At 35.5% G+C, this 24727-nt stretch overlaps 1 protein-coding gene across 3 annotated transcripts in view; it reads left to right on the plus strand.

Annotated features, from left to right (window-relative positions):
- Positions 1–24727, plus strand: part of LOC101900210 (venom dipeptidyl peptidase 4) — a 474529-nt gene that overhangs the window by 324201 nt on the left and 125601 nt on the right. Inside the window, exon 1 of one of the 3 annotated variants that reach the window (XM_059122163.1) lies at positions 5273–5353. The exons of the other annotated variants lie outside the window; for them this stretch is intronic. The gene's annotated coding sequence lies outside the window, so the exon portion shown is untranslated. Of the gene's footprint in view, positions 1–5272; positions 5354–24727 lie in introns of those variants that run through there. 3 annotated transcript variants of the gene reach the window in all.

Genomic DNA, 24727 nt, shown 5'->3' on the forward strand with positions numbered 1-24727 from the left:
TGTTTTGAAGATTATAAAGGTTTCAGTAAAACAATTGCACAATTGGTCTACATCCAATTTTTTTATTTTTTGTCCAAAACAATTTTAATTTCTCCATATACAAATTCTAGAAGCCAATCCTCAATATCAAATATAAGAATTTCTCTTCACCCAATTCCTAATTTAGTAACATTTAGTACGCATATCTAAAATAATTTACATCTCTCTAACTTAGACACTAGCAAATTTAGAACCATTAGTACTTTTCGTAAAGTTGAAGTAAGCATTTTCAAAACAATCTGCATATCTCAACCTCACATACTAACAGTAACCTTAATATCAAACTTCAGGATTTCAGCTCTTTCATTTCCCCCATTACCAAATTAAGTACCATTTAGTAAAATTATAGTACGCATATCCAAAATTAGCTCCTTCTCTCAAGTACAGACGCCAACGATGACCTTAAACTAAAATTTCAGGATTTCAGCTCCATTCTTTCTCCCAATACCGAATTTAGCATCGTTAAAAAATGCCGCCTCAATTCCAGATACCAACAGAGACCTCAATATCAAATTTTAGGAATCCAGTTCTTTTCCTTCATTCAATATCCAATTGTTAACTACTTAGTACTTTCCGAACAATTATATCACACATTTCCAAAACTACCTCCATATTGATACCACAAATACCAACAGTGACATCTGTATAAAATTTCAGGATTTCAGCTGTATTCCTTCACCTTATACCAAATTTTTTAACACTTAGTACTTTTCGCACAAATGGGGGACGCATTTCCAAACCACGGCCAAATCTCAAACACAGATACCATCAGTAATCTAAGTATCAAATTTCAGAATTTTATCTCCATTCCTTCACGCAATACCAAATAAAGTACCATTCAGTAATTTTCGTACAGCTATAGTACACATGTTCAAAACCACTTCCATATTTCCAGGAGATCGACCCTAATACCAAATTTCAAGCACTATATTTTCACCCAATACTAAATTGTACCAAATATAGTACTATTTAGTACTTATCTTACACTTGTAATACAAATATCTAACCACCACAAACCTACCACCAACAGGGATCCCATTACCAACATTTAAAATTACCAGAATTTTATGTTCACTCCAAATGGAATTGTACCAGTTTTAGTACGATTTAGTACAGTTCCTACATTTAGTACACATTTACAAAACCACCTCCTTACATCAACTCCAATTCATAGGTTTGATTCTCATACCAAATTTCAAGATATTATCACTATGGTACCAAATTTTGTCCTTTTTTGTACTTTTCGTACACACATTATTAGAATTTCGAAAACCCCTTTACAGTATCAAAATTTGTCTCTCCTCATTTATTTCAGATTTCAGCTGTATTCCTACCACATATACCAAAGTTAATACTATTTAGTACTAATTTCCAAATGCACAGACATGTGTCAACCTAAGCTCAGAAAATGTGATCCTAATGCCAAATTTTAGATTTTCAAGTCAATCCATTACCCAAATACCAAATTTAGTACCAAGTCCAAATCTCAACGCTAAACATTAACAGTGATCCTAATGCCAAATTTCCGATTTCAAGCAGTGTCCATTTACTCGATACCAAATTTAGTAACATTTAATACTTTTTGTACATATATAGTCCGATTTTCCAAAACCACTTCCATATCTCAATTTCAGATACCAACAGAGAGACCTCAATATTAAATTTCAGAATTTTATCTCTATTTCTACACCCATACCAAAGTTCATTACTTTTCGTGCAATTATGGTAGACATTTTCGAAACTTTTTTCACCAAATACGAAATTTAGTACTTTTCCTGCATTTGTTGTACAAATGTCTAAAACGACCTCTTTATCACAACCTTACCTCCAACAGGGAACACATTTCAAAATCCCAGCTTCAAGTACCAAATTCAGTACTTTTCCTGCACTTGTAGTACAAATTTCCAAAACCACCTCTTTATCACAACCTTAGCTCCAACAGGGACCACAGTATAAAATTTGAAAATTCCAGCTTTATTGGTTCTTGGTTCGTATAGCTGTAAGCCATCAGTGACCCTAATTCCATTTAAGAACTTTTCGTACCCTTCTGGTGGGAATTTTCGAAAAATCCAGCCTTATTCTACGCCTGTGCACCAAGATTCCAACTTAGGCGTTTAGTCTGGGAGTTCAGTCAGTTATTTCACTATTCTTCTTTTATAATAATTGTCTAATACTCTATGTATCTGACCAATGTGTCAGATCAAAGCCAATCGAGTCGCTAAGTTTAAAATGAATTTTTGTCGAAACAAGATGCCGACGATTCGTCTACCAAAGTACTTTTGAATATGTCTCATATCTATTCCTAAAAGACCTCGACCTCCATGCGAAGGAAAGCCAAGACTTAAAGATGCTACAAACTTCTGGACCGTAATAAAATAATATTTCTCTTTTCACATAGTGACAAGGGATTCGAAAAATTAATCCATCAAATTTGCCAAATGTTAACACATTCTGCTCAAATGAATTTTATAAAAAAAGTATTAATTTTTCAACTGCATTTTAACGCCAATAATCGTTTTTTTTTTGCGGTACAAAATGACACCTGCCATTCACATGAATATAATTATGGTCAATATTTAATTCATTTATAATAACTTAATTGACATATGAACTATTTATTTTCCCCATTTGCCAACAAATGCACCATAAATAATAAATAATTGAATTATGATAGTCAAATGCAAATAAACTGCTATTATTTATTGAATAAAGAAAGAAACAATATTTAACAAATTCCTCATTCAAATATTCGAATAAAAATCACATATTTTTACTTTATTATGGTGTTTAATTCAATTGGTTTTTTCTGGTGGCAATTTGGACGGATGTGTCCAGCTTGTTGTTGTCTCCCCCATGCATATGTATGGGTGTGTTTGTATATTCGCCATGGTTAAACGAACCGAAAAATTGTCTCAACAAATACAATTTAGTGTATAAACACAACGGACTTGGAAAACCTAATTGCGAGATTCGAGAACAAAAAAGCATACGTGTGGAATGATTGCTGGAGCTCTATTCGTTAAGGAATTTTTGATTTTTCATATCATTGTGCAAAAGGAAAGGTGCAATAATCGGGACTTAATTGTATCAAAGAAGATATAGAGGAAACAAGACTTCCCATGAGAAACCAATAGCACTTCTTATAAAAGAACAAAGAGTTTTCTCACAGAATACCAGAAAGACTTCCTATAAAAGATGAATTAGTCTTCCTGTAGAAAAAAATGAGTTTTCACTATAGAAGACCAACAGTAGTTCTTAACGAAAACATCGAGATCCTCTTATACAAGACCTCGGGTTATTTTTGAAGAATGCAAGTGATTTTCTTATGGAGTAACAAACGATCTTTCCAAAGACGGCAAGAGGTCTACTTATAGAAGACTAACATAACTTCGTCGACTATAAGATCTGGAGATCGTCTTCAAGGAGGCCTGGAGTGAGGGTCTTCTTATGGAATTTCAATTGTATTCTTATGGACGAACAAAGGATCTTCCTTCGGAATACCTGAGGTTCTTCTAATAAAAGACCTTAGATTCCAAGAGGTTTTCTCCTAAAAGACCACGAAGTACTCTTTAAAAAGAAGGCCTAGACGTCTTTTCCTAGGAGACCAAGAGGTCTTCTTATAGAAGACCAGAAGGTCTTCACATAGAAGACCAGAAGGTCTTCACATAGAAGACCAAACGGTCTTCACATAGAAGACCAGAAGGTCTTACCATAGAAGTCCAGAAGGTCTTTCCATAGAAGACCAGAAGGTCTTCTCGTAGAAAACCAGGAGGTCTTGTCGAAGAAGAAGAGGTCTTCTCATAGAAGACCAGAAGGTCTTCTCATAGAAGACCAGAAGGTCTTCTCATAGAAGACCAGAAGGTCTTCTCATAGAAGACCAGAAGGTCTTCTCATAGAAGACCAGAAGGTCTTCTCATATAAGACCAAGAGGTCTTCTCATATAAGACCAAGAGGTCTTCTCATGGAAGACCAGAAGGTCTTCTCATAGAAGACCAGATCGTCTTCTCAAAGAAGACCAAGAGTTCATCTCATAGAAGACCAAGACGTCTTCTCCAGAAGAGGTCTTCTCCTAGATGACCAAGAGGCCTTCTTATAAAAAACCGAAGAGTTTTCTCATAGAAGACCAGAAGGTCTTCCCAAAGAAGACCAGAAGATCTTCTCATATAATACCACAATGTCTTCTCGTAGAAGACCAGAAGGTCTTCTCGTAGAAGTCCAGAAGGTCTTCTCGTAGAAGTCCAGAAGGTCTTCTCGTAGAAGTCCAGAAGGTCTTCTCGTAGAAGTCCAGAAGGTCTTCTCGTAGAAGTCCAGAAGGTCTTCTCGTAGAAGACCAGAGGGTCTTCTCGTAGAAGACCAGAAGGTCTTCTCGTAGAAGACCAGAGGGTCTTCTCGTAGAAGACCAGAAGGTCTTCTCGTAGAAGACCAGAAGGTCTTCTCGTAGAAGACCAGAAGGTCTTCTCGTAGAAGACCAGAAGGTCTTCTCGTAGAAGACCAGAAGGTCTTCTCGTAGAAGACCAGAAGGTCTTCTCGTAGAAGACCAGAAGGGCTTCTCGTAGAAGACCAGAAGGTCTTCTCGTAGAAGATCAGAAGGTCTTCTCGTAGAAGATCAGAAGGTCTTCTCATAGGCCTCTTCTGAGGCCGTTAATTAACACAAAATTAAGCAACGCCATCTGTGAAACAAATAATGTATATTGACCACGCCGGTTCTCGGCAGGGCTACATACTGAAATATAACGCTTTCTTTTCTGGTCGTCATATAAAGCTCCTTCAAATTTAGTCGAATTATAACATCGAAAATAACGCCTTTTTACTATGGTACAATTTCAAAGCTTTTTCATATTAAAAGCTCAGTAAAAATATAATTATATCAGAACACAAAGTCTTACTTTTCTACAACTTCCTTCAAGCTTTTCCTTAGTATAGTAAACAACCATTTTAATTTTCAGTAAGTTTCCAAAGCTTTCAAAAGTTGTATAATTAATTAGCAGTAGACATATGAATATTGAAAGCTATTACTACTTCGAAAGCTTCAAAAGCGAAGAATTGAAATGCCATTTATCAAATTAAACTTTTCACGACTCACCCTGTCTTCCGCTGACACTTTGTCAGTTTTGTCGGTATCTCCCAGCCCGCCATAGAGCTTTTTTTCGGGCTGTTCGAAAACAACTGTTGTTGTTTTGCATTCATTTGGACCATGTTTGTTTGCAGCTGTCAACAGACTCCAAAACATCAAAAAAAAAATGCCAATAACACAAACCAGTCAATTCCATACCTTCGGAGAGGTTACAACGTGTGAACGGAGCAAACGAAAAATGTAATGTACAGCGAATGAAATGCGTATTAATTGTAGAAAAGAAGGCGCAAAAATTCTTAGAATTTTACACAATTCGGATAAATGATGTATTGTTTGCAAAAAAAATAAAAAAATAAAAACTCGTCACTCCCCATGGTGTTGATGTGTTTCGGTGTAAAAGTAATTGGCGCGCATTAAATTTCGTCTCGTCCCAAAAAATATTCCGAAAACGAAATAAACAAGAAAAAAGACTGTTTGTGCAATTTGTTGCTGTTAGTGATTTGTCTGCTAAATTTTTATTACAAACAGCTGTTGTTGTGGTTTTTTCCATTGTTTAATCCTTGAAAATGTTTGGAGTTTAATGTGCGCGAAATTGCTGTCGAAAAATACACAAAAAAATGCTTAAAAAAGGAAATGAAAACGAAGAAAAAATAAATCTTGTTATTGATAATTGTTCCTATTATCATTTGGAGAAAGGAATCTAGTGTTTTCTTTTTGGTGGAAATTTGTATTCTCTTCCGTTGACAGCGGAAATGAACCGCTGTCCGCTATTTCCTCTCCACCCATACACTCCAACACAACATCCGTAAGATTGTCGTTAGTTTTGTTGGATCAATGCCTGAATATTTTTCTATTTTATTCATTCATAGTGTCTATTCTGCATAAGGAAATTATAGGGTTATTAAATTAGGATAGTATATTTTCGATAATAAGTTTTGCTGTTGCACAAAATCGGCTTAAGCCATTTATCGTTGCTTTTATAAAAACAACGAGCATTAGTAATATGTTGTTATTCAAAATGGTCAGGCTTAATCCCATTATTGTTGTTTTTAAAAAACAACGTTTGTTTATTAGTGGAGAATGATGGTAATGTTTATTAGGGGGTAAGGCTGGGAATACATAGGTTTAGGAAAGAGCCACCAATCCTCAACAGTTCCTTTATTTTTTTGTATGGGGAATTCTCTCCAGGAGTTATTAAAAAACTCCTATGAAAAAAAAAAAAAAAACTTTTTTTACCCAAGTGACGAGATCGTAAGCTCTATAGACGAGGAACCAAAGAATTAAATAAAACTAAAATTATTTTGGAAAATCTTCTAAATCTTACAACCGCACTTATAATTATTTTTAAACAAAACCGTCTAAAAATACTACTTAACTGAAAACCGTTATACGGCGGCTATACGGAGTCGTGGAACTGCAATTATAGGCTGTAGTACCCATTACATGCTTTAAATACCAAATTTAAACAATTTCTGGGATTATTGTCACTAAATTCATTAAAATACCGAATATCGGGAGGTATCGTTATATCTACGAAGACGTGCTGTAGTACGTCTTACGAGCTTCAAATACAAAATTTGAAACAATTCCGGCGAATAATGTCGCTAAAATCATCAAAATACCGAATATTTTGGAGGTATCGTCATATTGGGGCTATACGATGACTTAGACCGATATGACCCATTTACGAACTAAACTTGCCTACTGCCAAAAAACACATGCAAACTTTTATACTTCTATCTCAATTTGTTCCAAAGTCAGCGTGATTACATTACAGATAGACGGCCATCGCTAAATCGACTTAGAATTTTACGCTGATCCAGAATATGTATAATTTGTTGGGTCTAACATGAGTATTTCGATGAGTTACAAACGGAATGACAAAATTATGTTCTCCATGGAATTGTAGAGGGTATAAATTTGTCATTGGCAAACTAAATTTAAGCTGAGTTATGTGGCCACATCAGGCGCTTCAAAATGTCTAAAAGACCATAAGTTATCCGACGCAGCTAAGTGTAGAGCTTGGAACGATATTAATATTTTTCGTAAAGCGAATTTTTATTCGCTTTTCTTAACCATTTCAACGTGTATATCGCCGATAATCAGAAGGTGGAGCTTAATTATCATTCTACACTAAATAGTGGAGGTTGAGAGGTACCATTATATATGTTCTATATGCCAAAGAATAAATTCAGAAGCTACAAAATACCAACATCCTGGCATTTTTAAGCAATATTTTAAAACCTGAACATTAATATTATTGCTAAGATAGAGTTTTACATACTTAGATTTTAAGAGATCATTTAATAGCATAGAAGATAGCGATTAAGACCTATAAAATATCCAAAATCAGCTGGACTTGCTGGAACGGAACTGATATTGAAAAAAAAAAATAAATCGTAAAGCCCATACAAATCCCATGAGAACCCCACCACCTAATTTGGAAGAGAGCTACACCAAATTAGGATCTTATTTTTAAATTATCTGCAGGAGGGGTTTGCACTCACTGAAACGTCAAATCACTGCAAATGGGGTTTTAAAATACAAAGTGGACCTACACTGAAGATCGCAAAGATTTTATCTTCGCAGAACATAAAATGTTCAGTTGTACTTTATTCTATTGACAAATATAACAAACACCCCGGAAATAGCTTACATCGAGTGGTATAATTGAGTTTGAATAATTATAACTCTCATAAAAAGTGAAAAGAGTTCACCATTTTTTAGCGTGTGAATAAGAAAGAGATCGAATGCGAATTCGAGATTTATTGTTTCCATGCTTCGAATACTCTTCCCAGAAAAATAAGGTTTTACAAATCTCTTAAATATCACTATAATTGATCATAGCGTCCCATATTTGCAAATTAAGGCAGGTGCAAAAGTGGGAAATATTGGCACCTGTAATACATCAAGACGTAATTTTAAAATTTTGAGTAGCCCAAACATGGAACATTAAAAACATTTTGTCACATCTTTTTGTAATGTTTCGGTGTCATTTGCCTGATACCACATTTCATTATTTGTTCTCTAGATTTGAGAAAATAAGATATGTTGTACCGATATCAAGATGACGAATCTTAAATCTATTGAGTCGAAAATTATTTTTTACACACACTTAATCTTGTATTTGCAGAATTATCCAGGTTTTCAAAGATCGAAAAAAATCGGACAACAACTGAACATATTGTTATCGTTGTAGTAACGGTAACAATATTGGTAAAAATATTATGAGTGGTCCTTGAAAAATCATTTTTAAAAATGCAATGGTCTGACAGTGTTTAATAAAAAAAATCGTAAAAATCCGCCTAGCAATGATCTTTTATAGAATCATTAATCGTATATCTAAAAACAATCAAATAACATTCATTAAAATGCAAGTTGTGCAGCGGAAAGTTCTTGGAAAGAATCCGTACATTTTTGTAGGCCAGAATGTATATAATACAGGGTTGGCCATATTCAACGGACCCATCTGGCAACGCCATAACTTTTGACAGAGATATCACATCGTTTAATGACATACCGCGTTTGAAGCGTCAGTCCAAGCAGATTTTTACCATGAACCAATACACGTCACGCGAGCGCTCTGAAGTCAATTGTGAAAACTCAACGTGCTTTTAAAACATTAAAAAATGTGAGAAGTGCGCCTTCTAAGAACACCATTAAGCGTTTATACGAAAAATTTTCGACTGGTAAGGCTCTTTCTAATCCGAAGAGGCCATATAAAAGTCGACCAAGGCGATCGGCCGAGAATGTCGCTGCCGTACGAGCCAGTGTTGAGAGGTCCCCAAGAACATCCCAAAAACGCCGTTCTCAGCAGTTGGGCATGGCTCGGTCCACTTTACAACGGATTATTCGCATTGATTTGCATTTGTTCCCGCACAAAATTCAATTGACGCAAAGAATGTTGCCTCCGGACAAGCCTCGTCGATTGGAATGGGCCCAAAGAGTCATGGGTCCGTCGAATATGGGCCACCCTGTATTGGACATCAAGATAATTCTAACAAAACTTTTTCGAAAATATGGTCCAAACTTCTGTCAATTTCAGAACACTTCTACTGGATCCTGCCATTCATTCTGCGTGGACCCCAATACAAAATTTCAAAATTCCAGCGTAGGTACCGTTCAATATTCTAAGATGGTACTGAACTTGTAATTTGGTAACCATTTGATATTATTTGAACGAATGGTGCTAAAAACTTTAAATTTGGTATGAGATTCAACAATGGAAAGTAAGTTTGATATATGAATGTGATTTTCGGAAATCTGTACTAAGTGTGCGAATATGGCAGCGACTGCAAAATCCGAAAATTTTTGAACCCCTAAATGTACATCTTCAAACACAATATGCTTTAACTCTGACCCTAACAAATTGATGAGAATTGTGAAAATCTGTCCAGCGGTTTTTTGACTTATAAGCAGAATAACTAAGATCTATTTCTTTTACATATATATTATACCTATTTTGCTACATATCCGATATCTTGGCTATCCGTATCACTGTAATAGCCAGAAGTGACCTGTTAATGTATTTGTAATTTGGTAGGGATTCACAAATTCGCGATTTTGTGGAAATTTTCGTATTTTTTGACATTAAAAGTTATGTTTTATTTTACCCCCTAAATATTGTCCGATTACCATACGATGGTTAGCTTCTGTCCAATCCGGAAATGTAACTTCATTCAAATTTCCGTCTCATAATTTCGGCCTATAGAGCAATTGTAATCAATCAACCATTTGGACCCCTTAATATTGTTCGATCATCTCCAAAAAGAATATGGTTCTATTCTGACCCTAACCCCACCTCCATTTTCAATTTCGTGCTACAATTTCGAACTGTGGCGTGATTGCAGACATACATAACTAGACCGACTCAGTTCGGCGAGAGAGAAAGACCCATATATATTTCCTATGTCCGAAACCATTATTTCGAGAGGTAACATAATTTTTGGCCCAATCAAACGTATAATACCCCCAAAACATAGTGTTGTAGGGTATAAAAAATCGACTATTGATGTCCCAGTGCAACAAAGTTATTAATATTCAAAATTTTGAACTTTTGTGGGATGTACATAAATGATTGGACACATGCCAACTTTAAATATTATGATGTGCCAAGTTTGAAGTACATCGGATACTCCCATCTCTCAATATGATATTGATAATCATTATACCCTCAGCCATATAGCTATATATATCCTTAAATACGACCAAATGTGCCTCATCGAAATAAGGGTTTTAGATCCTAGGTCTATTTGGACCAAATCGGTTTCAGGATTCGATATAGGGGTGTCCGCCCGTCCGATTTCATCCAAACATGGTACATCGGTCGACTCCTTGCGGAACCCCCACTAAAGGTCAAGAATTTCGCAGAAAATAATTGACCGTTTAGAACAAGAAAGGAAAATCCAATTTTATGCAAATCTTAATATTTGTATCAAAGCTACGTAAAATGGACAATTTTGGCCCACTACATCATGTACCTACCCCACGAACGGTCAAAAAACATGGTGTATATCAATATTTTTATCAATAAAAGACCTGATTAAAATATAGGATATGTCGTTCCAATCTTTCTGGTAAAGTTCCGAATTTCACATACATCATGTAAAATGATAGAAATAGCCCATGCAGTCCAAACCTGATACGTCGCAATGCCCATATTCGACGGACCCATGTTTTTTTTTTTTTTTTTTGGGCCCATTCCAATCGACGGGGCTTGTCAGCAGGCAACATTCTTTGCGTCAATTGAATTTTGTACGGGAACAAATGCGAATAATCCGTTGTAAAGTGGACCGAGCTATGCCCAACTGCTGAGAACGGCGTTTTTGGGATGTTCTTGGGGACCTCTCAACACTGGCTCGTACGGCAGCGATATTCTCGGCCCATCGCCTTGGTCGACTTTTATATGGCCTCTTCGGATTAGAAAGAGCCTTACCAGTCGAAAATTTTTCGTATAAACGCTTAATGGTGTCTTTTTTTCACAATTGACTTCTTCTGTTGAATGTAAATTTCAACTATTTCAGAGCTCTCGCGTGTCGTGTATTGGTTCATGGTAAAAATCTGCTTAGTCTGACGCTTCAAACGCGGTATGTCATTAAGCGATGTGACATCTCTGTCAAAAGTTATGGCGTTGCCAGATGGGTCCGTCGAATATGGGCAACCCTGTACTTATATCAACTTAGGTCAGATGCGAAATGGACAATATTGGCCCAATCAAAAGCATGTCAAAATATATTTCATCAAACGGACATAGGCTGAGGGTATACTTCTCTCGGCAAAACCGTCTGATTTTAACCCGAATTGTTTTCAGAAACTCTGGTCTGACAACATCCCTTATGTAGAGTACCTCCCTCCACACCCTTTATCAAATCACAAATAAATAGCAAACATTTTCTACGGTTGCCAACTTGCTTGATACTGTTTGTTTTCCAATGTCAGTTGTGCGGTGGCGTCAAAATGTGTGCGTTACATAAATTTAAATCCAAGACAGAGGAGGAGCAGTGCAAAAAAAGCCAGAAGAATTGCAAAAAATAAATCGCAAAACAACGCAACGAACTCGTAATGTATTTCTTTTTGGTGAGAGTGAGTGTTAAGACTCCGGTTTGTTTACAAATAAATTCCATCATCAGTCATTGCATAGATACATTTACTTTCGCCATCCAAGGGTGGGCGGGGGTTACTAAACGTCAAGCAAACCGACAAACATGGGTGATTTTCCCAATAATGTTCCACAGAAAAAGAACAGCAGAAAAACCAAAAGGTGTGTTTGCTTGCTTGCCATTGACCATGAAAATGTGAAAACTAGAGGGAGAGGGACAGGGGGGAAAAGCATAAGAAATGGAAATAATGCAAATAGTTTAGAAGTTTGCCCCAAAACACTAAACGTGCTTGGAATATTCCATGACTTCTTCTTCTCTGTCAGGATGATGAGGGGTTTACGGGAAAAAGTAATATTTGCATGCATGCAGGACATAAAAAGGTCTTGTTTGTTTCGATGGATTTTTTCTCTCTTTGAGTTTGCTAAAAAGGATCAATTGTCCTTGTCTGTTTGACACACAAAGTAAATACCTGACAAATATATATATTTTTTATAAAAATCTTCTTCTGCTCCTGATGATGATGGAGAACTTCAACCCATTCTAATATATGTGTGCATTGAAATGTTGGTAACTTGTTGTGGAAATTTGTTTTTTAATTTCCGCTTTTCAAAAATTAAATGTAAACTGTCAAATGTTGCACGTTGAGTAGGAGATTGCCTGCTTCGAAATGAATTTTGCGTCAAAGGAAGTATTCTAATTGAGGCTTCCGTTTTTCTTTTTTATCCTGGTGGTATGTATGAATTTATGTATGTAGGATGTAATTACTGTTATTTTTTAAACAAGAGAAAATTAATATGTATATTGGGGTGGATCAATTGTTCCTCCTAAGTAGAAATAATACAGGGGTCCGAAATCGGCCTTAAAATTCTGTGTTTTATTTTGTGTAGATTTCACTCTTAAAGTCATAGTGTAATGATATTGATCTGAACAACGTTTACTTTCCACCAAATCGTCGTCTTATGCCACACAAGCTACGAAACCAATGCTCTTTTACGGGTAGCAATTTTTGGTCTTTGTTAGGGTCTGCACAATTAGCTACCGAGATCTTGGAATTTAACAACTTTCGACTTTTTGCCTTCGGTGGAGGATGATAAGGTCTCAGCCAACAGCTCAACGTTTATTCATGATATCAGTGATGTAATTCATGAAGTTATGCAGGACATAGGGCAGCCGCTTTGCTATTTGGCTATGAAAATTTTATGAAAAGAATATGGTCCCGTAAATGTGCACGCAGTAATTATTTAGCAGATATTTTTATACCCTCCACCATTCTATGGAGGGTATATTAGCGTTGTCATTCCGTTTGTAACTCCTCGAAATATTAATGGTAGACCCTACAAACTACATATATTTTGGATCAGCGTAAAAGTCTAAGGCGATTTATCGGTGTCCGTCTGTCTGTTGAAATCACGCTAGCGAATTGAGATAGTAGGCTAACATTTTGCATACATGCATATTTTCCCAGAAGGCTGGTTAAGTTCGTAAATGGGTAATGTCGGTGCACTCTTTCTTATAGCCCCATATAATGGTTCCTCCCGATAGTCGGCATTTTCATGATTTTAGCGACATTATTTTCCGGAATTTATTTCAAATGTCTTATATGAAATTCGTAATGGGTACTACAGCCTACGACGTATAGCCCCCATAAAATGGTACCTCCCAATATTTGGTTACAAATCTCGTATTTAAAGTTCGTAAAGGATACTATAGCCTACGACAAAAAAATCGTATGCAGGTTCAGGTTTTTTAAAGCCCCAAATAACAGTACCTCCCGATATTCGTTATTTTTATGATTATAGCAATATTCTTCACGGGAACTGTTTAAAATTTCGTATTTGAAGTTCGTAATAAGTACTAATATCTATGACGAAAATTTTCTTATGCAGGTCCGCGTCTTCTTATGGTTCCCATATAACGGTTTTCATTTAAGTGGTACTTTTCGGATTTTTTTTTTGCAATTTGTCAAGTTTTTTTTCAAATGGTGGAGGGTGTAAAATTTTCGACCCGGCCGAACTTAGCTCCCTTTTTACTTGTCATATCCTCAGCCATATGGCTAGAGAGGGAATCGTTTGATACGGCCAAAACGTTCCTCATCGAAAAAACGGTTTTATACCCTAGGTCTCTTTAGGCCCAGTCCATTCCAGCCCATTTGGACCCTCAGCCATATGGCTAGAGAGTGAATCATTTAAAAAACGATCAAAATAACGATTTTAGACCCTAGGTATCTTTAGGTCCAGTCCGTTCCAGACCATTTAGAGTTGATCTAGGGGTGTCCGTCCTTCCGTCTGTCTAGCTGGTACCATGATAGATTTGGTCCAACCTAGCTACATCGTAATATAATTATCAAATTCAAATCGAGTTCGGAGATGGGCAATATCATTTCACTCCTTTTGGTACCTCCCCCGCAAAATTTCGAAATTTTCAAAAAAAAATACTGCAAAACAAGAGAAAGGATAATATGATTTTGTGCCTACTTTGAAGATCCTAATACTTGCATCAGTTTTAGAAAATTGACAATATCGGTCCCACCTTCAACTACCTTCTTCACAAAGGGTCAAAATTGGCACAAAGTATTGAATAACCACACTACAAACACGAGATCTGTTGAAAAGATGGTGGAGATCGGTTCACTACTTCTGGTACCTCCCCCACAAGGAGTCATAGTTTTGAATAACCAAAACGACTGTAAAATCCGAAAAAAGGATTCGGTCCTCTTCATTTTTCGCACATCCCATTATTTCTACTAACACAAGATATGCTGTAACGATGGGATATATTGGTCCACTTCTTCTGGTACGTCCTCCAAATAGTGTCAGAATTTAGAATAGCCATGAAGCTCGTAAAACGCGAAATTATTATTAGATTCTCTTTAAATTTTACGCATCCCATTATTTCTACTAACACAAGACTTGCTGTGAAGATGGGAATATCGGTCCACTCCTTCTGGTACCTACCCCACAAAGGGTCAACATTTTTGAATATCCATGAAGCTCATAAAACGTGAAATCAACATCCGATTCCATCCAGACTTGACACATCTCAATATTTCTATCAACACAATATATGTTATAAAGATGGTAGAGATCGGACCATTATTTTTTGTACCTCCCCCACATAGGATTAAAGATTTGGAAAAACAAAACGCTCAAAGAAAGCAAAATAAGCATCCAACTCTTCCCAAATTTCGCACACACAAACACAAGATCTGTTGTGAAGAACATATATATCTGCGAGCCCCTTCTCGCACCTCACCCAAAAAGGGTCACAATTTTCAATACTGTATTATCTGGCAATTCTTTACAGCTTGCCATATCTAAATATTTATCTCAACCAGAAACCGGAATTGAATATTAAATTTATCGGAATTTATAATTCCGCTTAGAATTGGATATAAATGTTCGATTTTCTGGTAATTTTGCCCATACCGTTAGATGACGTATGAGGATGGAATGCTTCGGTCGACTACGTCTGGTACCTCATGCACATTTTCTAAAAATTATCACATATTTCATATAAAGTTCAGGAAGTACTCTATATAGTCCAAACTTGGCACGTCGCAATATTTATGTCATATTTATTTAGGTCCGATACGTAATGGACAATATTGGTCCATTCCTTCGGAACCTACTCCATGGAGGGCTAACAAATTGAATAATAATAACAGAAGTCAAAATATATTTAAATAATTGAACATTGGCTGAGGGTATATATCTGTAGGCAAAACTAACTTGTTTTCCTTCCCCATGAATTTAAAATAAACGTCCGATAACTTATCTCAAAAACTTACCTTGTTTTAAAATTCCAAAATAACACATCCAATTACAAAACCCCGCATAAAGCCTAAGTCCGATCTATATACTCCAAATTATGGAAGCAAAACATAAAAGCCTCTGTCAAATATAAGATCTCTTTTTCAAACCTTCTTTGTCAAAATTTGCATTTCGAATAGTTTATGTTTACCTTAACCATTTCCCTAATTATAATAACACATTACGCATGTACATCACAAATACCCTGCTACCATTTGTGTTCTTCCATCCTGGCTTTTAGATCTCTTCTGTCACATGCAAACATAAAAGTCATTCATGACAACTACATATTTCGGTGTCCTTCAGCAGATGCTGATTGTTGTCGTTGCTGTTAGTGGATCATTTCCCACACACAAAAAAAAAATGCTGAACATGAATTCACATTCATCTGAATTTCATATCAACATTTACTTTCACAAGAACGAAAATAAATAGCTGCGAGCAGATTTCGTTGGAAATAGAACTAGGACGAAAGAATGGAACAGCAAAAAAAAAGAACTACAAGTACAGAGGCCATCAAATAGACAGATAGATAGTGTGCAATGGCGATAACTTTGACATTCAGATGGGAAAGGAACAAAAAAACACACACAATGTGGAATTGTATTTCAAAGAAACCATGAATTTTGCATAGGTATTCAGTATGGGAATTTCGAGACCGGAAAGGCCAAGAAGTCCTGTATAATTGGACAAAAGGTTGATTTGAAAATTTGTATTAAAAAAAAATCAGTCCCGAAGTATGTCCATATATAGTTTCAATTTTATTGTGCTCCACCAATGTACCACCACGTCCAAATGGAAGCGATTTCGGAACGATCCAAACAAATGTAGCCTAGAAACAAGTACTTCAAATTTGCTGAAAATAGGTTCAAATATAGCAATAGCTCCCATATATTGGTTTCATCCGATTTGGGGCTTAAGTCCCTCACATTCGTAATAAATACTTCACAACAATGATATTAGGTACCAGATATATTTGGATATAGCTTCCATATACAGGGAAAAAAACTGCATATGAAAAAAACATACACAAATGAAAAAACTGCAACCAATTTCAGATGGCTGTCATCTCAAAGCCACTCGTCCGACAGCTGTTAAAATTATTCCAGTGACAGTTCATTATATTGTTTACAAGCGTACAAAAGCATTTTGGTGAGAAATTTCCAGAAAAAAGTTATTCGTGATGGAATTCAAGTGTGATTTCTTTATGTGTAGCTATAAAACCACAAGTGGCTATCGTTAGAGCACTCCAGCATTTAAATGTAAATAAATCTTCTGCATCATTTCTGTGAAACTGGTAGCGTAGCCCGACGTCAACAAAGTGGATGGAAGAAACCTGCAACATTAGCTGAAATGGTTAGAAAAATAAAGAAGCGACTTGATCAAAACCGGCGTCGCAGTGACCGAAAAATGGCTCGTGAGCTGAACATATCGCAATATTCCATTCGGCAAATATTGAAAAATGAGCTCGGAGTAAAGCCATTGAAATTCCAAAAAGTGCAAGAACTTACACCGAACAGAAAAAAATAAACCCAAACGAGCTAAAGAGTTACTTCGCTTGGCCGAAAGTGGTGAACTGCCGAACTTGGGTTTCTCTGATGAGAAAACATTAGTTGTCCAGCAGTTCGTAAACAAACAAAATGATCGTGTTTACTTGCCAAAGAACTCAAGCGCCGGCCATGGTGATGGTGTGGGCCGCCATAATAGCTCACCGCTCGTACTAATCAACCGTGACATCAGAATAAATGCCGAATATTATCGCGAAAATATTCTGGAGGGTGTATTAAAGCCTTGGGCACGCAAACATTTTGGCCGCAGACCTTGGACATTCCAACAGGACTCAGCAACATCAGCACGCGCCGCCCAAGAATTGTTACATTCATTTCCAGCGCACAATGGCCACCAAAACCTCCGGATACCAATCCGTTGGACTATTGTGTCTGGAATATTTTGGAAAGCAAGGTTCGCACTAAAAATACCAAAGTGTCGAAAACCCACGGAACAGGATAAGGAACAAGTTCATTCGATCAACCTAAATTGCCACAACTCTACTATTAAGCCATGAAAAATATTTTTCTAAAACTATTTTGAAAAATTAAGATTTTCTCAAACCTTGCAAAAGATCTTATAAAAATTCCACGACTTATACATTTCCGGTAAATCCTTAAACTCAATAAATTCTTAGCCAAAAAAAAAAATCCTTGAAGTTATCAAAAAATTTTCAGAGTTTGTATTTCTAGGAATTCCACGAAAATTGTTGAAAAAATTCACGATCTATTAAATCAGGAATTCCATGAAACTAATAAAAAAATGAACGATGCATTTAACCAAAAATGCCTTGAAACTATTTAAAAACTCTATGATTCTGCACCAGAGCTCTTCGGATATATTTTTGTATTATGTAAAAAAAAATATTAAAAACTTTCGGACCAATAATTGAGGACCAATAAAATATATTAAAAATAAAATATCGTAATTATGCAAATATATAGCTCCTTTAATATATTTTATTGGCCCTCAATTATTGGTCCGAAAATTTTTAAAATTTGTTTAAAGTCGCGATCCTTGACGGAGTTCTCCTTGGAAAATATATTCCCATATGCTACGGTCATCCCTATAAAAATTCCATATTCAGCCATATTTTCTACGCTAAAAAATTAAAATTTAAAGCTACATATTCTTAAGTTTTCCAAAATGTTTCTCATGAAAGAAATATGTTCGGAAATAAATTTCCCAATTCCCAAGTAATTTTCTTTTTTTACTTAATTCTAAAAAAAGAATCTAATGTTCTCTTAATTATTTTCATTTAATTTAAAATACACTCTATATTTCTTCGTTGTTAGAAAAAACAAAGACCGCAAGAACAACAACTAATAAACACTTAATTTGTGGAAATTTATAACTCACACAGAACCCCCCTTCACTCCCAGAAAAACAAACGAAAACAGACACGGTTTTCTTCAAAGATTTTTATTTCATCTGCAATTCGTTGCAAGGCCTTTGTCGAAGACATGCCAGCAAACTGTTCCATTTCTTTAAGATGCTGTGTGAGTGTGTGTATCTCTATGTGTCTCCTCTGCTGTTCACCACTTACAATTATACCCCTGAGAATGTTTTTCAAGTATTTCTCAAGAACTTTTAAATTAATTTTGTCGACACTGTATTTAATGGCTGTTGGAATGGCCATCACCATGGCCGGCGTTTGAGTTCTGGTGGCCAACCGAAGGTGCACATTTTCAGCTGAATTCCTTGGCAAGTAAACACGATCATTTTGTTTGTTTAAAAAATTGCTGGACAACGAATGTCTTCTCATCGGAGACGGAGGAACCCAAATTCGGCCAAATTCTTTTGAATTTGCACCTTTTGCAATTTCGAAATTGCACCTTTTGCAATTTCGATGGCTTTACCCCGGCCTCATTATTCAATATTTGCCGAATGGAAAATTGTGTTATGTTCACCTCGCGAACCCTTTTTCGGCCACTACGACGCGGGTTTCGATCAAGTCGCTTCTTTACTTTTCGAACCACTTCTGCTGATGTTGCTGTTTTCTTCTGTCCACTACCTTGACGTCGGGCTACGCTACCAGTATCACGGTAACGAGCAATGGTACGAGACACTAGAGATTTATTCACATTTAAATGCTGGAGTGCTCAAACGATAGCCACTTGTGGTTTTTCAGCCAAATATAAAGAAATCTCTTTCTGGAAAATTCTCACCAAAATGCTTTTGTACCCTTGTAAACAATATAATGAGCTGTCACTGGAATAATTTTAATAGCTGTCGGTCGAGTGTCTTAGATGTGAGAGCAGTCTGAAGTTGGTTGCAGTTTTTTCATCTCACCCTGTATACATGTGGAATGCAGGGAAAACGTGTGCCATTTACCTGGAAAGAAGAATGTAAAATGTGGAGGCCACAAAATTTTATTCGAAGGAATTTTGGAAAATACAATGAACGGAAGTTGTCATTAAAGCATGTAAAATCACAGTAAAATTACCTTGGGTAAATAACTGAAACTTTTTAAATTTTTAACTCTATTCTTTAAAATTTTAACAAAACATATCGTTTTCCAAAAAAATATCCTTCTTAAAAAACCTAATGAACATTTTTTGCTTTAAAAAATTCTTGTGGTTTCCCAAATCAATTTGTCAAACAATATCCTTCATCTTTACTCAGTTTTTTTTCTTTGGGATTTTCCTGGAAAAAGGAAATAATACAATACCGAAAACTTTGTAACATTAAACAACATCCAATTTATTTACGGAAAATTGCAATTTCAACAAAAATGCATTTTTCTAACAAATGCAATTACAATTCTAGGAAAACAAGAAAAATTTACAAAAAAAAAAATAAAATTTACTCGTAATTGCAGACTTTAAGCCTTCAGTGCCAAGTATGTATGTGACTATGTAAACATGGTGTGTTTGCATTTGCTTCAAGAGGCAACTGTTGTTTGATATTATCATTCAGAGAGAGCAAAATTGTTGTGGATGGTAAATAAGTGAAATCTGTATGTTGTTGATGGAGAATATACATATATAACAAACTTTGAATAGTCTTGTGTATAATATGTTTTTAGAGACAATATTCAAATTGTCACAAAATATTGTCTTCGACTAAATAATTATTAAATCACTGGAAAATCCTATTTATTTTGCCAAAAACATTTTAATAATATTCTTAAAATATGCACGATTTTCTGTTAGGAGGTCATTAAAAAAATTAAAAAAAAAATGTTTTTTCTTTTTTTTTTTGCCAAGGTTTACCATGTAAACCATATTTCTATACCCTCAGCCATATGGCTGTAGAGAGTACACATCATTTGATACGTACAAAATGCGTCGAAATAACGGTTTTAGACCCTTGGTCTCTTTGGGCCAAATCCGTTTCGGGACATTTGGAGTCGATGTCCGTCCGTCCGTCTGTCGGTCTTTCGAAGGAAGTATCTGATTTGGTCCAAACTTAGTACATCGTAATATTTTTGTCACACTTAGATCGAATTCGGAGATGGGCAATATCGGTCCACTCCTTCTGAAATTTCCAAAAAATATATATTTTCTGCACAGAAAGAGAAACGATAATCCGAGTATGCTCCAACTTTACAAATTCTAATATTTGCGTCAGTTCTAGGTTAGGTGCGAAAATGGACGGTATTGTCTGTGCAGAAAATATATTTTTTGCAAACTCCATCAAATGCATCCCCCACAAAGGGTAAACATTTTGAATAATTCCAACTCATATAAGATGTTATGTAAGGGTTCGATTGTCTTCAAATTTCACACATCCCAATATTTTTATTAACCCAAGAGCTGGTGTGAAGATGGAATACATCGGTCTACTCCTTCTGGTACCACCCCCACAAAAGGTCGAAATTTAAAACAAAATATTTTCTGCACAGAATGAGGAACGATAATCTAACTTTGCAAATCCTAATATTTATGTCAGTTCTAGGTCAGGTGCGAAAATGTACAATATCCGGTCCACTCCATCAAGTACCTCCCCCACAAAGGGTCAAAATTTTGATAATTACAACTCTTATAAAATCCGATTGTCTTCAATAATTTTTTTATTAACCCAAGGTCTTCTCTTAAGATGGAATACATCGGTCCACTCCTTCTGGTACCTTCCCCACCAAAGGTCCTTTTGGTACCTCCCCTACAAAGGATCAAAATTTTAAATATCCAAGAAGGTCATAAAGCGCGAAATAAGCATCAGGTTCTCTTTATATTACACACACCACATTATTTCTACTAAAACAAGACCCGTTGGGAAGATATCCACTGCTTGTGGTACCTTCTCCACAAAGGTTTAAAATTTTGAATATCCATGCGAAATTGAAATCCGATTCCATTCCAGACTTGGTACATCTCAATATTTCCATCAATATAAAGATTGTAGAGATCGGACCATTTCTTTTGCGACCTGCCCACATATGGTTCAAGATTTTAAAAAACAAAGCGCTCCAAGAAAGCGGCTCTCCTCGCATTTCACACATACAAAAATTTTTGCTAATACAAGATCTGTTGTGAAGATGATATATATCTGCGAAACCCCATCCCCCACAACCCCAAAAAGTCAATGCTTTTATCTGTCATAAATTGCGAAACAAGTCAACGAATCTTTGACATTTGCTATATCAAAATATACCTCTGAACCAGAAACCTGGGATGAATATAGAGTTTATGATTTGTATATAAATTGGACTTCCCGCACCAATATTTGTAAATGTATTAGATAAAGCATGAACTCAATCTCTTCAATATTTGGATTATCATCGAAACCATCCTTAGCTATATGTTGTTGTAGTATTTTATCTATGTTATTCTATTACCACCATCAATTTATTTTACCATGATCTAGACTTTCAAATTCAAACTCCTTTCTATAAACTAAAGATGATGTCAGTAATTTAGTGTGTAGCTTTGGTTTTAACGATAACATATTTATATATCCAAATACACAAATCCAATTACAATTATTAAATATATATCATAATAGGAAAAATAATTACAATAGAAACATAAAAATATGCAACAATTTAATAAGGAAACACTTTTGACATGTATTATGCCCAACGCCCTCATAACAGTATATATTTCGATATAAAAACCTCCTAATGACGTCGGAACAGTAACCACAAAAAAATCTTGAAAACTTCCAAACATGTTATTATGATATGGCTAAATTGTCGTAAACTTCATGCATATGGCTAATGTTAAGCCATTATGGATACTTTTTTACGCCCAGCAAAATCTCTGTCCTTCAATAAAACAAGAAATATTAATTCATTAACAGAGAGACGAGGAAATAATCGTATGCCATAGCACCGAAGGAAAAAAACTATGTGTGGCCAGCATTGGGTGTAAATTGGCCAATGTACATGGTTGCCCATAAACAATTTTTTTCGGATAGTCATTTTTTGTTGTTGTTGGTGCTGGTGCCTTCATAAGTCCCTCCACGAGAATTGCCACACTCGTAATATCCATAAAATACTGACAATCCCCCCAATGAAGTACAGAAATAGTTTATGACGAATATAACGTAATGTAATATTTTCCCAAAAAAAAAAAAAAAAAAAAAAAAAATACACACATATGAAGTACCTCCCCCACCCATACATGTGCTAAGTATGAATAATATTTCTATTATAAGAAATAATGAGGTAATAAATAATAAAAAACCTGTTCTATGAAATTTGAAGTTCATCAAAAAATAAACAAATAGACCTTGGCGTATACGTAATATTTATGGCGAATCATTCATGGCAACATCAATCATACGCTGTGATGGTCATAGGGAAACAGAAATATGTAATACATCCAATATTTTCTTCTATTACGCCTATTGATAAAATATATATTGGAGAAAATTTTCTGAATATTGTCATCTCTTATTCGATTTTCTTATCTCATGAAATTATGCCTCCTAGTAATCGAAATAATAACCGATTTCATGAAATTTATCTATTCGCGTTTCTTTCTATAAGTATGTATGTATCTGTAGCGGTAGTTGCGCTACAACTTCCCACATACTTTTCACGCATAATTTACTGCAATTGTTTGTTAACAAAGAACAAAAATGTAAATTAATGTGTATAAGTGGGTGTGTATGTGTGTGAGTGTATCCTGCCACATGGATATCTCTATAATTTCACAAACATAATAGCAGCAAAATACGGCAATATGTGTTGGGTATTAGAGTGTCCACAATCAATTCCCAAATATTACAAAAAAATCAAAGAAACATAGTTTTGATTTGACATAAGTATGGGGGTGGCGATTTGATGCGACCTGAACGTGGACATGAACTCCAATTAAATAATTGACATCATAACTGCGAATTTCACGGCCATAAACAGGGTGCCGAGTAGGAATCGAGTTGACAAGTTGACTGGAGTCAAAGTCGGAGTAAAGAAAAATACTCAATTCGGCATTTATTTCTACGCTGTATGGCTACGGCTGTATGGCTACGGCCTGTCTACGTGGCAGCCTGGTAAGCATGACAATTCTCGAAAGAGATATCCAATTCGGTCCAAACACCCATTATTTTTGTTAATCATAGGTCAAATTCAAAGATGGCTAATATCTACCTTATAAAAATTATGTGTCTCAGAGAAAGTGATTGGATCATCCAAGTTTTTCCAAACTTGAGGCTTTGGAAATTCGTACTGAAACGGTACGAAAATTATTAAAATTTAGTAAATATGGTACCCTTTGTTTTTGAGGAAGAAAAAGAGCAAGAACTCTTAAATTTTGGATGTATTAAAGGTTTTTTTTGAAAATTCGCACCAAAAGAGTACAAAAAGTTCTAAAATATACTACATTTGGTACCATTTCGTATAAAGTGAATGGTTAGAGAAAAATATTCAGATGTGCGAAATTTGAAAAGAGTTGGATGCTTATTTCTCTTTTTTTTTTTTTTTTTTTTTGAACCTTTTGTTTTTCAAAATCTCGAACCCTATGTGGGGGAGGTAACAGAAGAAATGGTTCGATCTGTACGATCTTTATAACAAATGGTATGTTGTTAGAAATATTGAGTGCACTACGTCTGATTGGAATCGGATGTTAATTTCTCTTTCTGTACAGTAAATTATTTTCTGTTTTTGAAAATGTTGACATTTTGTGTAGGAGGTACCAGAAGGAGTGGAACGATATTGTCCATCTCCTCACTCAATCTAGGAAAACAGAAAACAGATGGACGGACATCGTTATATCGACTTCAAATGTCCTATAACGGATTTGGTAAAAAGAGAACTAGTGTCTAAAATCGTTATTTCGATGTGGCACGTTTTGGCCGTATCAAATGATATATATATAAAGGTATGTCTACATCACAGCCTGGTGTGCATGATAACTCTCGAAATGGGTCCAAACATCCAATATTCTTCGCAGATGGGTAACATCGACCTTAATCGAATTAAGTGTCTCACAGAGAGCGAATGAATGATCCGATGAGTTTTTGGAAACTCGTACTAACGAAAATCAAGCAAAATCACCGTTGGAAAGTAAGTTTGATACATGAAGCTGGTTTAGGAAATGTGCACTAAGAGTCCGAACTGTACTAAATGGTACAAAATTAGGAACAGTTTGGTTTAGGATAGGTTTAGAGGTGGTAGGGTAAAAAAGTGGTTTAGAATTATAATTGGTACAATTTGTATTGGATGAATTTGAAATCAAAAATGTGGTATTTGGGTCACAGATCATGGACAT

Source organism: Musca domestica, unplaced genomic scaffold, assembly GCF_030504385.1.
Source record: "Musca domestica strain aabys unplaced genomic scaffold, Musca_domestica.polishedcontigs.V.1.1 2, whole genome shotgun sequence".
Classification (NCBI taxonomy): domain Eukaryota; kingdom Metazoa; phylum Arthropoda; class Insecta; order Diptera; family Muscidae; genus Musca; species Musca domestica.